Below are 14,234 nucleotides of genomic sequence, written 5' to 3' on the forward strand. Positions count from 1 at the left end.
GAAATTTTCACTAAAGGTACAAACGCCTTATTCATCCAATTTCACCTGAAGGTCTTTTAATGTCGGTTGCAACTGACATTGAAGGCTGAGTGATTAAAAGCCCCTTTAATATTGGTTGTTTAAAACTACATTATAGGCAAACCGACATTAAAGGGCTTTAATAACACTATCTTTAATGTCATTTGTCCAACCAACATTAAAGCCCAAATAATTTCTTCTAGTGCCTTAATTAACACACACACACACAAATATATATAAATAAACGGATTTAATATATATATATATATATATAGACTCGTTATCTCATTTAATCAACAATATTTAATATGGATCAAATTCATATTAATATTTGTATCATATTCAAATAATTATTTTTCTCTCAAATAAATCTTTATATTATAATTATGATATACATTATATTATATCTCATAATTATATATTATATAATCATTAGTTCCCTTATTAATTTGAACAATATTTAATATGGACCTATAGTTAAGCTCCAATGGTACTCGATTAATTAATCAAACTCTTTAATTAAATTAATCAACTTCCCTTAACTGTCGATCACTCAACCAAAGACCAACCGTTGCACTATTCGCACTATAGATATATTTTTGTGTCTATTGGATATAACTAATCAACAGTACACCGACCCTTCACAAATTGCTCGTAAGTATAGCTAAGCCAAAATTATTGTTTTGTCCTTATAGTTACATCTAACTTCTTAAGTATCATTGACCCCTCTAATGAACAATAAGTCCAGCTACAAGAAATCTGGGCTTTGATGTCGGTTGGGAAAAATTAAAATAGATGTACAATGTCGGTTTCTTAAAAAAAAGGATCTTTAATGTCGGTTTTAAACCAACATTGTAGGTGTACCTATAATGTTGGTTTAAAACCGACATTGTAGGTCAATTTATTTTGTTTCCCTCTCTCCCATTTTCATTTCTCACGTTCCCCAATTATCAATAAAAAAAATTAAAAAACCAACATATATATTGTGTAAAATAAAAAAAAATGACCCTCAAATTAAATCCCCAATCTTCTTCTTCTTCTCCGTCCAAGCCCTTCCCACGTCGTCTTCCTCAATTGCACATTCCCTGGCCAAGACCCTTTCTCCAATCGCCTCACCGTCCATCGCCTAGCGTCGCCAGTGAGCCTTCTCTTTCTCTCTCCCCTGTCAAACTCTCTCTTTAACCCATGAAAAAGTAGATCCACCACCTGAAGTTCCGATCTTTCTTTCTTTCTCTCTCACTCTCACCAATCTGCAAGCCATACGCCAGATCTAGCCGTTGTGCAGCTCATGTTCATAGATTGAGTTTGTCCATGCCTGAAGTTCATGTTCATTAACCAATCTTGTTCTGACAGAAAAATCAAAGAGTAAATTTTTCCGGAGGAAGAAAGGAGAAAGATCGAAATGGCATCCTTTTTGCAGTCCTTCATCGACCAAAAGAAGAAGATTGGGGATTCATCGCCAGATCGACCCAATGCCTCCGTAATTATGGTAATTGAAACCCTAATCATTTCTTTTTCTATGGCGTTGATTTCGAATTTTGTTCCGTGGAGATTGATTTTGGGTTGTGTTACTATGTTAGGTCTTCAATTCGATCTGTATGATCCATATTATGATATTGATGTGAATGAGGCTTTGAATCGACTCCCCAGGGAAGTTGTTGATGCGGGCAATCAGCATTTGAAGCAGACCATGGACCTTTTCATGAAGCATTAGTACCTTCCTGATGATCTTAGATCGGTTCGAGCCTCGCCGAAAAAACAAAAATGTGTTATATGTTTATCATAACCGAATAATCTTCAGTTTTATTTCTGTATTCAACATGCTCTTAATATAATTGTTGAGCGTGCAATATTCTGGAAATCTAGTATTTTTTTATGGTTAAATTTCTATAATTTTTCATGGTCATTGGGAACTAACTCTTGATTGTATTGGGTTTTGTTGTTTTTCCCCAATTAAGCACAGGATGTTGAATTCTAAATACTAGTTAGATGGTTATTAATTTGAATTATTTCATTCTTTTGGCAGGTCATGCAAACACCACTCAGGAGCTATATCCAGGATATGCTGGCACTTGTAAGTCTTTCCATTATTTCATATCTCCCGCTTTATTATTTAAAGTGAAAAAAAAATTGTGGTAAAAAAAGAGTGAAAAATGTCTGGTCGTGTTCATGGAAATGAAGAAGCTGCTCTATATCGTAGTGTCAATCATGGTTCTTAGAGTTTTGTATCTTATGACCTGTATTTGGGAGTTATTGATTTTGATATTATTTACCGTCTGTTAGCCTAGATGGTATCTTACTATGTACTTGCATTATAGTTGAATTGTTTATCTAGTGTAGTTCTAATTTTATTGAATTCCCCTTCAAGGTTTCTCATTCCATCCTCTGTTGTCTTTTTCATGATTTCAGGTTTCATGATCTAGATAGATATCAGCTTTTGGGTAATATATGTATGAATCCTGGATATGTTTTCTTTTAAAGCAAATAAATGACTTGCGTAGGCCTTTGTTTGTGGTTGAATTCTTGATTTGTTCTGATTGTAACATTATACAATTTTATACGAGTGATTTTCATGCACTACCAATAGATCTTCACTGTTAATCCTAATTCTTATATTATTTTCAAAAACATTATACGAGCGAAATTGCTTTATCACATGTAAATAAAGTAAAATGTGTGGCAGTAATTTTTTTATTTTTTTTTTGGTTTGATTAATCTGGATTCTTTGATTTTTATTTACTGGCGAGTATGGAAGGAAGGCTAAATAAAAATAAGATAGAGCAAGGTTGATGATTTGATGACCAGTGCGAATTAACATGCTCAATTGTTCTACTCGTTGTGTCAAATTGTTTAATATTAATGTCTCGGCTTAGGTGAATAAAATTTGTGTTAATTTAAACTGTGTAGTAGCAGGAAGTAGGGCCGCATGATGCTGCATATGCGTGTTACAACTCCTTTGATTTCTTGGAATACTACTTAGTGAATAATTGTGAGGATTGTGTGTGGCACATCCTACCATTGCTTTCTACTTGATGTCGACCAATCTTATTCTGCCAAATTTCATCCGATGTCTTGCTAGACTGTTGGTACATAGCTTCTTTAGCATTTTCCTTTTGAACTTTAAGGTAAATGACTTTGTTTAGTAATTAAACAATCTCATTTAGTATTGATCTTTGTTGATATTTATCTTTATTAAACCGGAGAAAGCTGAATGAATGAAGCTAAAGGTAATTTTTTTCCCGCTTTGGGTATGTTTTGCAGGTAAAAAAGGATAGAGCAGAACGTGAGGCATTGGGATAAATTCAGAAAATGCTTCTAGTTATATTGAAGAAGGAGCTAGCCATGCCATTGTTACTTCAATTTCTTTCCTTTTATCTATTTACGATGATATTGCTTAATGTATTGCCTGAAATGGAGGTAGTGTAACATGATTTTGAAATTCTGGAATACTGAACCTTGTTGAGCTATTGTAGTACTTGAATATAGAAGATAATAAAGATTTCATTTGGTCTTAAGCAAACTATTTTCGAACTGCCCATAATGGCTTTAAATGTTGTATGTTTCTTGGTTCTGTCACAGTATGTGTTTAACAATGGACAAATGGATCTTACAAGGCTTAAAGATCTTGTTCACATTGTTGGGGACAAAGGCTTGTGTTGTATCTTAGTTGTAGAAAAGAGGTACTTCTTTTTGTGTTATTGTTGTTGAGTTTAAAAGCTGTCATGATTGATTAATATCCTAAGTTATGGTTAACCCTTTAGATATAAAAAGTCACCCAAAGTCATCTGCATTGAAACGAACAAAACATCTTGCAGCTTAGGGCTTCACTAACATTTGTCTATGCTCATGCATTGATTAACATTTAGTTTCAATTTAGGAAGGTAAAATGCAATTGTGACAGATAGATGGCAGAAGTTCAGTGATGTATTTCTGTGTTTTATTTGCTTTAAGTTACATACAATTTGAATCTAATTCGTCTTTAAAATCTTGTTTAGATAATCTAAGATTGACCCTCGATAGCATCTTTTAGTTGGAGATGTTTTTTATGGTTTCATTTGCTTGAAGTCTCGTATCCATTGGTCTGCTTTTTAGATGCTTGAAGTTTTGGTGTTGCTTTAGGGGGCTTTTTACTTTTTAGTTATATGGATAATGTAAAACTTTTTAGTTAAATATGCTAGCCTCGTACATAAATTATTTATTTTTTATATAGTGTTATCTTTAATTTAATAAATGGACATAAACTTATGTTGAATTTTATCTTCTTTTTTTTTTCCTTTTTGTAGTTCAATACAAAAGATGCATATACGCAAGGAGAGATCGACGTAATTCAGACCGAATGGGCAAGTTTTGTTGGCCGATTTGTGTAAGGATGTAATTCTTCTTTTTTGTCTCAATAGAATGTAAATGCTAGCTTAGAATGAATGTAAATTTATCTCACCATGATCTTTGGGAATGAAATTAGCACTAATATGATATTTGTGAATGAGAGAAATGATGGCTTAATGTAAGTATTCTATGAAAGTCTGGTTTTGGTATTGTGATTCTTGTTTATGGATAAATTCATAGGTAGAAGACATGATCTGTTTATTATTGGAAGCTATATTCATGGTATTGTGATTCTTGTTTATTCATGGAATTAGTACTAATTGATATTTGTGAATGAGAGAAATGATGGCTTTGGTGTAAGTTGTATTTTATGAAAGTCTGGTTCTGGTATTGTTTTGCAAATTTTGGTGGATAAATTCATAGGTGGAAGACAAATATTGATGAGTATATGTAATGGATTGGAAATATTGATTCTTGTTTGTAGATAAATTCATAGGTGGAAGACAAATATTGATGGACTCGCCATGCAAATTTTTTTTATACTTTTTAATATAAAACACGGACATTTCCTGACCCAACACGAGACATATAATGTCGTTTTTAACTTATTTGACCAAAAAAATGGATTCGACAAAAAAATTTCAAAAACAAAAAAAACGGACAGATTCAGGCTTCAATATCGGTTAAGAATTTTTTTACAAAAAAAAAAACAGGCTTACCGACATTAAAGACCTTTAATCACTAAAGACCTTTAATGTCGGTTACAACCGACATTAAAGACCTTCAATGTCGAGACCTTTAATGTCAGTTACAACCGATTAAAGACCTTTAATGTCGGTTGCAACCGACATTGAAGGCTGTGTTATTGGTGTTATTGAAGCCCTCCAATGTCGGTTTAAAACCGACATTAAAGGCAATCGACATTAAAAAGCTTTAATAATACTATCTTTAATGTCGATTGCCAACTGACATTAAAATCCGAATTTCTTCTAGTGTATATATGTTATAATTGACATGATGTATGAGATACATTAATTGGAGGAAAATGACATAAATATGATTATATCTAGTAGAGGAGAAAATGACTATGGTTATATGTTGCATATGATGTGATATTAAAACTATAGGTTATAAATATAATATGATTATATTTATTTTTAATTAAACAATTATGAGATAATTGTTGGTGGTTTTCTCCATAACCATATGTGGAAGTGGGAGGTTACATTCAGTTTTCGTAACTGAAGGATAAAATGAAAATAGTTTTCATTTTGCAAAGAGATAGGACAATCGTTTCACGAATCGTACACTGCCCATCGTCTAGGTAACGAAAATATACATGATAGGTTAATTTATCCTAAACGATCGGGTACACGCACAGTCGACCTAAACGATCGTATAGCATTTTTTAAACGATCGCGCGTGAGAGCGAGATTTCCTAAACGATCAGCTCCGATTTACTAAATGATCGTGCACCCTTTGCTAAACGATCAAGCACCCGTCTATACGATAGACATAAAGTCTCTCCCACTTGCTTGGTCGGTGTAAACGATCGTAGTTTCGTCCTCCCCTCTAACAAATCCAACAGAGCCCACACCTCTTAGATTTTCACTCTGAGAATACTGAGGTTACTGAGTGGTGGTGTTCTTCTTGCTACCTGTTCATGTAGAAGACCGTGCGGTGGTGAGCGATAACGAGATTTGGTGGACGATAGCCTTGACGTGCACAACAACAACGAGAGTTACTGGTGTTGACGAGAGCGAAGGTTCAAGGGAAGTAAAGTTCTTCAAAGGTAAGTCTCTTGTCCTTTGTTATTTAAGTGTTAAAAGCATTCTCTAATTTGTTTGTAGATGCATAACTTGTTGTATGTTTGTGAATGCAGTATTTCTATCACAATGAATTTGGAACGATCTAGCTTCACTCATAGTATTATTTGATAAGAGTTCCTTCAATTGGTATCAGAGCCAGGTTCTGATATTCCAAATCCATTGTTGTATAGAATAACATTTACTTTCTCGGTGGATAAAGCATGTCTACACTCTGTTTAATTGTTAAATAGTTTTGTGGATGTGGGATAATGGAGTTTTCTGGGATGATGCCTCTGGTTATTTAATTCTTTTACATTCAAAGTTAATTATAAGGCCCCCTATGTTTTTGGGTGTATTAACTTGCTATCGGGTTTGTAAATTCAAAGTGTTTGAGTCTCTGTGAGTCACTCGTGATGAGGCTTCAAGGCAAGAAGTTATTGTGCTTCGAGGATGAAGACGACTAAGCATTGGTCGGGTCGTGTAAATGATGGGGTAAGCGATCGTTGAGTATGGGATACTCGGCAGCATGTTGACGCACGTGCACTAAACGATCGTGTAACTCAGTAAGCTTCATCGCTTAGTTCCTGACTAAGTAAATTTTTATTTTAACGTTTGTTCTATGATCGTCTAGACGATCGTGCCTCACAGTAATGTCGTCGTCTAAATGATTGTTTAGACTTGCAGGTTTCTATTTAGTGTGCTAAACGATCAAGTGCCTCATGCTTCATTGCATTATAAATGGTACTCGATCGTAGCCAAACGATCGTGGATACCCGACCAGTTTGCTAAACGATCAGAGAGGCTTCGCTCGGGTGGTTCAAGACCCAGTTCGTCTGTGAACCAGTTTGCTCGATGGAGTTAATGTAATAGATAAAATTTTATTTCCTATTTTTTAGGCTTAATCATCCCGGTAGTCTTTGGTGAATGTACTTAAATGTATGTTTGATTATATGTCATATGGTATGCCATATAGTTGAAATCCCACCTTAGGTTATACATTGGTCATGCATCATTTCTATATTGTAAGTGTTATGATTTAGAGTTTTCATGATTCAAATTACATAAGAGCATGCTCATGCATCATTAAATAAAAGTTATATTTATGCATGCACTAAGCATAAACGTGCACCATCTTTATATTATAAGTGTTATAGTATAAGGGTGTATGGAAGCATGTTTGCTTTGTTCATTACCAAATATATCAGAGTTATATATAGTAATGAATGGACATTGCATGAAGCATGACACATATGTTAAATTTATAAGTGTTATAAATACCTAGTTATGCATGGCAATGTGTATGGATTTTTGTTGTTTCTTTTATAAGAGTTATAAGGAAATTAGAACTAAAATCTATAAGAAAGAAATGCATGCGAACTTAGGCTTGAATCATGGTTTTAAAAGTGTTTTAAAACTTGGTGGAGATAGGCCTAAAATCACGATTCTAATGAGTTTAGCAACCTAAGGTTTAATCTTTTAATTAGTTTAATAGGATTAAATTGACTAATAAAAGATTAAGAGTGTAGCAAATCTATCTATAAGGGACATTTTATCTAAGGTGGATACTGTCTAGGCTGGAGTATTGAAGCTGACGAAAATGGAACACCCCTACCTAGGAACCTACCTGGAAAGATGAATTAGATAGATTTGATGCATGGATGCAAATTTTAGAATAGTTCGTTAAAGAGTCTAATGTGACTACTTGAACTTGTTTGATTTAAAAGAAAAAGATCTCGATAACCATAGGTAAAGGTCTCTATATTACTTGGATTATGTGGGTACTTGTTTCTGGAGATGCTATTGAATACAACTCACTTTATGATTGTTACAAATGTTGTAAAGTATCAAAAATGATGTGATCAATTCGTTCATGTAGAGCATGTAAGTGTGGGTATTCTACACAATAAAATTGTGTAATACTGACCACGAAATAATCACTATTACGTATTAACACTGTTTACTATTAACACTAATTAGTTTCACTTCTTGATGACCTAGATGTTGGATTTTATATCCTAAAACTCGTGATTTGTAAACAATAAACTCATTCTGTAAATCGATAAAGTTATTATTAAATATATGAATTGCTTATTTCGTTTTAGAAATAAATCCAATACACCAAAAAAAAAAAATTCATGACTATTACATGAGTACTTGAACTTTATGTGGAGACATAAGAGTGGATCAAGTTCAAGTAAAGAGTCAAAATGATCTGTAGTATACGAATAAGGTTGGGTGTCTTATTCTGGTAACACTATCGGATGTGGTCCACTCTATAGTTGTTACAAGGAGTTGTACAATGCTATAAACGAAGTGATCCTGATTCATTCATGTGGTGACATGAGGAGTGGGGGCATCCTGTATAATGAATTTTCATAAGATCGGACAAAGAAATAAGTCACTCTTAGTTTATTACGTTGTTTACTATTTAAGATTGATTATTTCACAACGATGACCTAGGTAACTTAACCTTAATGCTGAGTTAACTATGAGCTCCTGTTTATTCGGGATTATTCTTAGATTTGCATAGGTGAGGGTTGGCTCAACAAAGCCGGCTCAATAAGCCTCCAATTTCAAGGGTAAGATCGAATAGATAGTTGGGGACATAGGGTGCAAGATGGAATTCACTCCTACCCGCTTTCAGAGATGGTAGAGAGGTTGTTCCCTTAAGTGCTGACTCCGAGTCTTAAACAAGAGGTCTCACCCTCTCATTGTCCCGAGAGGGGCTCGGTTTGATAATCAGATCACAAACCAATTGTTTATTAGAGGATCAGTGGGACTTAAGGAACAAGAGGTAATCTTTGGGGTAAAATAGCCATGTGACCCAATCGTTATTACGAACAACCTGTGAAGGATTTGTTGGAATTGGTGTCCTAAATCTCTTTGTAAACTTTGTATAAACATATTGTTGCTAATAAAATAAATGTTATTTTATAAGCATATACTCAATCCAATAAACTAAAATCAAGTATGTAGAGACATACAAGTGGATCTTGTTTGTATAATAACCTAAACGGTCTGCAGTAGATGGATAAGGTTGGGTACCTTATCCTGGTGACACTATGGATATGGCTCGCTTTGTAGGTGTTATAAGTGTTGTAAAGTGCTACAAATGATCTGATCCTGATCATTCATGTAGAGACATGTGAGCGGGGGTATTCTATACAAATAGTTTGTATAAGACCGGACCACGAAATGATTAATCTCTTTATATAACGTCATTAATAATAGAGACTTACATTTCACTTGGATGACCATAGGTGACATGACTTGAATCCTGAGTGAGTTGTAAACTCCTGCTCATGAAAGCGATCCTTTGATTATGAGTGAGAGTTATCAGATTGCCAACTCAATAAGCCTACCATTTTGGGGATTTATCTGACTGAGGAGTTGGGAACACAGCTACATGAGACGAAATTCACTCATTCCCCAATATTGGGGCAAGTAGATAAATTGCTCCCTTAAGGGCTAATTTCGAGGCTTGAACACAGTGGCTACACCCTCTTCTGGCCCGAGAGGGACTTAGTCATAGTTGGACTATGACTTGTTATTCATTAGAAGAATCAATGGTACTTAAAGAATTAGATGTAACTACAGGAGCAACACGGTAATTTCGGCCCAACTGTACTTACGAACAATTGTGAAGGGTCATCACACTGTTGATTGATTATATCCAATGTACATAGAAATTTATTTGTAGTACGAAGAGTGCAGTTATCGATCTTTAGTGGAATGACCGGCAGTTAACAGATGTTGGGTAATTTAATTAATTATCCAAGTACCATTTGAGCTTTAATTTACAGGCCCATAAGGTCCTCTCTGTAACTCAACAAGGATTTAATTGATAATTATTGTTGGATTAATTTGAAGTGTTCAAATTAATTAAGGGAATTAATTATATATGATATAATTAATTAAAAGAATTATATATGTGATATAATTAATATAATGTATTTGACACATTATAATATAAGGTAATATGCGAGGAATTTGAATATGATTCAAATACTAATTATATGAATGAGATTCATATAATAAAATTTAATATAAATATGATTTATATTAAATATCATAAATAAGTTGAGAGTAATTAAATATTTGGATATGATTGAAATACCAACTATATAAATGAGATTCATGTAAGTGAGTTTACTATAAATGTGATTTATATTAAATGTTATGTAAGGTTGAGAGAAAATATATCTATAGGTTATATTGTATTTGATACAATATGTAATTATAGATTATGTATTATATGGGATATAACATATAGTTTATATACATATAATAATGTTGTTATTATATGTATAATTATTATTAATTTTATTTTATTAAATTACTATTAATTATTTAAAGGGAAGGAGTTACAACTCCCTCCCCCAATTTCTCTCAGCTAAATACGTGATGAGAAGGGTCAGAGAAAGGGATGGTGCTCATTCATCTTCCTCCATGAAACACCGAGGGAATAGTTCTCTTTGGAAAAAATAGAAAGAGAAAAAATTCTTCTCCTCCCTCTCCTCCTCTCCATCTCCTTCCCTCTTTCAAAACCCTACGGCAAAGCCCCCACACCTTCTGCCATTCTCAATCCCTAAGGAGAATACATGAGACTCCGTTTGGTGGTGTCCCTTTTGGAGAAGGAGGTCTATTTGTGACTTGTTCGAGGGATTCTTGAAGAATAGTCTTCAAAGGTAAGGGTTTCTGAAACCCTAAGTTTTCCTTTATTAATGCATGTTATAATTTATGTAAATGCATATTTGTTTTTGTTTTATTGTAAAACTTACATTCAATGAAAAATGAATTTGGGACGATCTTGCTTCCGCTCAAGGTTCTCTCCTCATAGAGTTCCTTCATGGTTAACTTACTAATCATGGTTATATCGAGTGGACACAATATATCTACAGTGAAGGGAGTGCAACTCTAGGCTTTAGTTGAGTGACCCAACAGTTAATGAATGGGGGTTAATTCGGTGTAAAGAGTTTAGCTAATTAATCTCGGATCGTTATTGCCCATGATCTATAGGTTCATTAAGTCCTCCTACTAGTTCACAAACGGATAAGCTTTAGAATAGCATGATAAGTTGACTTGAAACGTTCAAAGTAGAACTAAGAGAATTAGTAATTATATGTGATATAATTACACGTTTAATTTTGGAATTAAACAAAATTGGAAGATCGATCAATATTTAAATATGATTTAAATATTAATTTCATGAATAGAGATTCTTGATAGTAGAATTGGTGGTTAGTTAATTTAATATTTGATATTAAATTAATTGAAATTAATTAAATTGTTTAATTAATTATTAATTATTAATTTTATTAGAAAAATTATTTTGAATTAATTTTTGTAAAATTAATAAATTTAAAAAACTAAAAATGATATTTGATTTTGAAAATGGATTCAAAATTAATAGAAAAATGAAAAACTGGAAAATGGAAAAATTCACCAAAAGTGGGATTTTTCTACTTTCTAACCAAGCACCTTATTCACTTCTCACTACCAAAAACTGGAGTTAGAGCTAGCAGAATTTGATGCAATTAGATTGCATGATATTCTAGGATATACCACATAAGCAACTCTACCACATAAGCAACTCTCTTAATTATTTGTGAATATGCATTTATTATTAAGCATTCTAATTTCTTAATTTTAAGATCAAAATAAGTCCAACACAAAGGACAATAATATTCATTATTCATTCACATAATTGGGTTTTTTTTTTTTTTTTTTTTTGGTTAGCACAACAATGGTAGAGATGGAAGATTGAACCCCTTACCTCTATGATGAAAAATTATGTTAATTACCGCTGAGCTAAATTTACTTTAACCATTCACATAACTGGTTGAGCTAAGAAGAAGTACAAATACAATAGTTTAATGCTAAATTATAAAAAAATATTCTTAAACTTTGTTTTTTTTTTGTCCAAAATACTTTAGATTTTTAAAAGTTTAAAAAATACCCTTTAATTTTCAAAAATAGTTCTGAAATACCCATATCATTAGTTAAGTATAGAAGTCGTTAGTGTTTTGTTTTAAACATACCCTTGAACTTTCAAAAGTATCCAAAATACCCTTAAACTTTTTAAATATATATATATATATATATAATCATTAATACCATGTTGCAAAAATAACTCTACTTTTTTTTAGGAAAAAGGTTTTAAAATTGTCCTAGCATTAATATATTGAAACTTATTTGAAGTTTTCTTGAGTTCGAAAAGAATAAATTTTAAAACAAATTACATAGATATTCTTATTTTATTTTTCAAATAGATACTCTCATTATTTTTCCTCCTATTTTTTTTATTAATAGTCAAAATAAAAGCCAAAACTTTCAGTTAAAACATAAAATCTTATGAAACCTCACAAAATTCTAAAATCAAAACCTTTTCTTAAAACATATCAAAATATAAATAGCTAGATACAAAACGAATGTATTTGGCTACTAACACATACTTAATTACTAACTTACAACCTTGTTAAAACATTCAAATCCTAAAAACCTATGGTGATAACATTTTTCTTTTTCTTCTTGTTTTAGATTATGTACCTTAATTAAAGTTTACAAATTTATTTATTTATCTTTTAGATAAACAAATGTCAGTTAACAAAAATTGGAAAAAAGAAAAAAAAGAAGAAGGATATTGAAGAAGGGAGTGGAGAAAAAAAGAGAGAAAATAGAGAAAGTATTTGCGATTACTATACATATACTAACAGGAAGAGTATTTTTTTAATTTTTGAACATTTAGGAATATTTTTTACCCAAACAGTAATGATTTCCATTGAAAACTAATAGAAAAAGTATTTTTAAACTTGTATTAGAAATTTAATGATATTTTTGAAATTTTTGAAAATTCAAAGTTATTTTTTACATGAAATACAAAGTTTAGGAATTCATCGTATAATTTAACCTAAATGTAATTCACAAAATAAACTTTCTTTCAAATTAATTTTTTGAATTAATATTATATCTCTTATATATATAAATCTTGTCGTTGAACTCAAAAGAAGAAGAAAAAAAAAACTTCTAAGAATCTTGATTGAAACAGTATAAAATTGTACAAAAATATTCATTATCTAAGTTGAACTATGAATTTGATCCTTATTATTTGAAAAAAAAATTTGAATTAAGTCTTTTATGATCTATAATTAGAATTTAATTATGGACTATTTACGAAATTTTTATCAAACTATGAGGATTATTTATAAAGTTTTATCAAATCATAAAAGTTAAATTTTAATTTTTAAAACCACAAAAACTAAATTCTAACTTCTTCAAATCATAAAATCTTGTTGGGTGAAAATTTAACTTTAGGGAACCAACTTTTTGGTTGGAGAATTCTACATTGGAAATTGGAGAATTCTACATTGGAAAATTTGATGTTGGAAGTCTCTTTCATGTACTCCAACAGTTTGAGCCCCAAAGAATACCCATATTTTGGAGGGAGTGAGAAGATAGACCAATGTGGGTTCGGTGGGCATCCCACACGTGCGCCGTCGCAATCCGATCAAGCGAGTGTGTGATGATTTTTTTTAATAAAAAATATAATTTTATTATTATTTTTTTAACCGAAAAAAGGGGAAAATGGTCCGTTCGTCCGCAGGTTTCGTCTGTCCATCCGTAACGTCCGCGCACGCTTCGCTCCTTTTAAAGAGGAGTCTCCTTCTTATACTTCCATCTTGAGTTTTGGGTTTGAACTCCACGAACTATCCATATTTTAGAGAGTGGGGAAATAGACAAATGTGGGTATGATGGACGTCCCACACTTGTGTCATTGTTCAGGTGGACGTGTGTGATAATTTTTTATTAAAAATTATTATTATATTATTTATTTAATTTTTATTTTATTATTTTAAAATAAATAAAAGAAAAGGTCTCAGTCTTCTGTCCGCGTCTTATGCGCTTGTTCTATGACTCTGCAATTGGCCTTCGAGGCCTATAAAAGGTGTGAGCCATTTCATCAGTTCACTCTCATTTTAATTCTTCACAGATTTTCTCTTGACCTCTTCTTCCTTTCAATTTTCCATTCCCGTTTTCCGAGCATCTCAATCCTGAAGAGTGTCGTCTTTTGGTCAGGTCCAG

General features: G+C 32.2%; 1 pseudogene; it reads left to right on the forward strand.

The window, feature by feature from the left end:
• Positions 1-1,420: 1,420 nt before the first annotated feature.
• On the forward strand, positions 1,421-3,318 carry LOC150030508 (cytochrome b-c1 complex subunit 7-2, mitochondrial-like; annotated as a pseudogene).
• Positions 3,319-14,234: the final 10,916 nt, after the last annotated feature.

The sequence above is a fragment of the Benincasa hispida genome, unplaced genomic scaffold (assembly GCF_027475165.1).
Source record: "Benincasa hispida cultivar pf3 unplaced genomic scaffold, pf3_genome.v1.1 HicScf1848, whole genome shotgun sequence".
NCBI classification, from domain to species: Eukaryota; Viridiplantae; Streptophyta; class Magnoliopsida; order Cucurbitales; family Cucurbitaceae; genus Benincasa; species Benincasa hispida.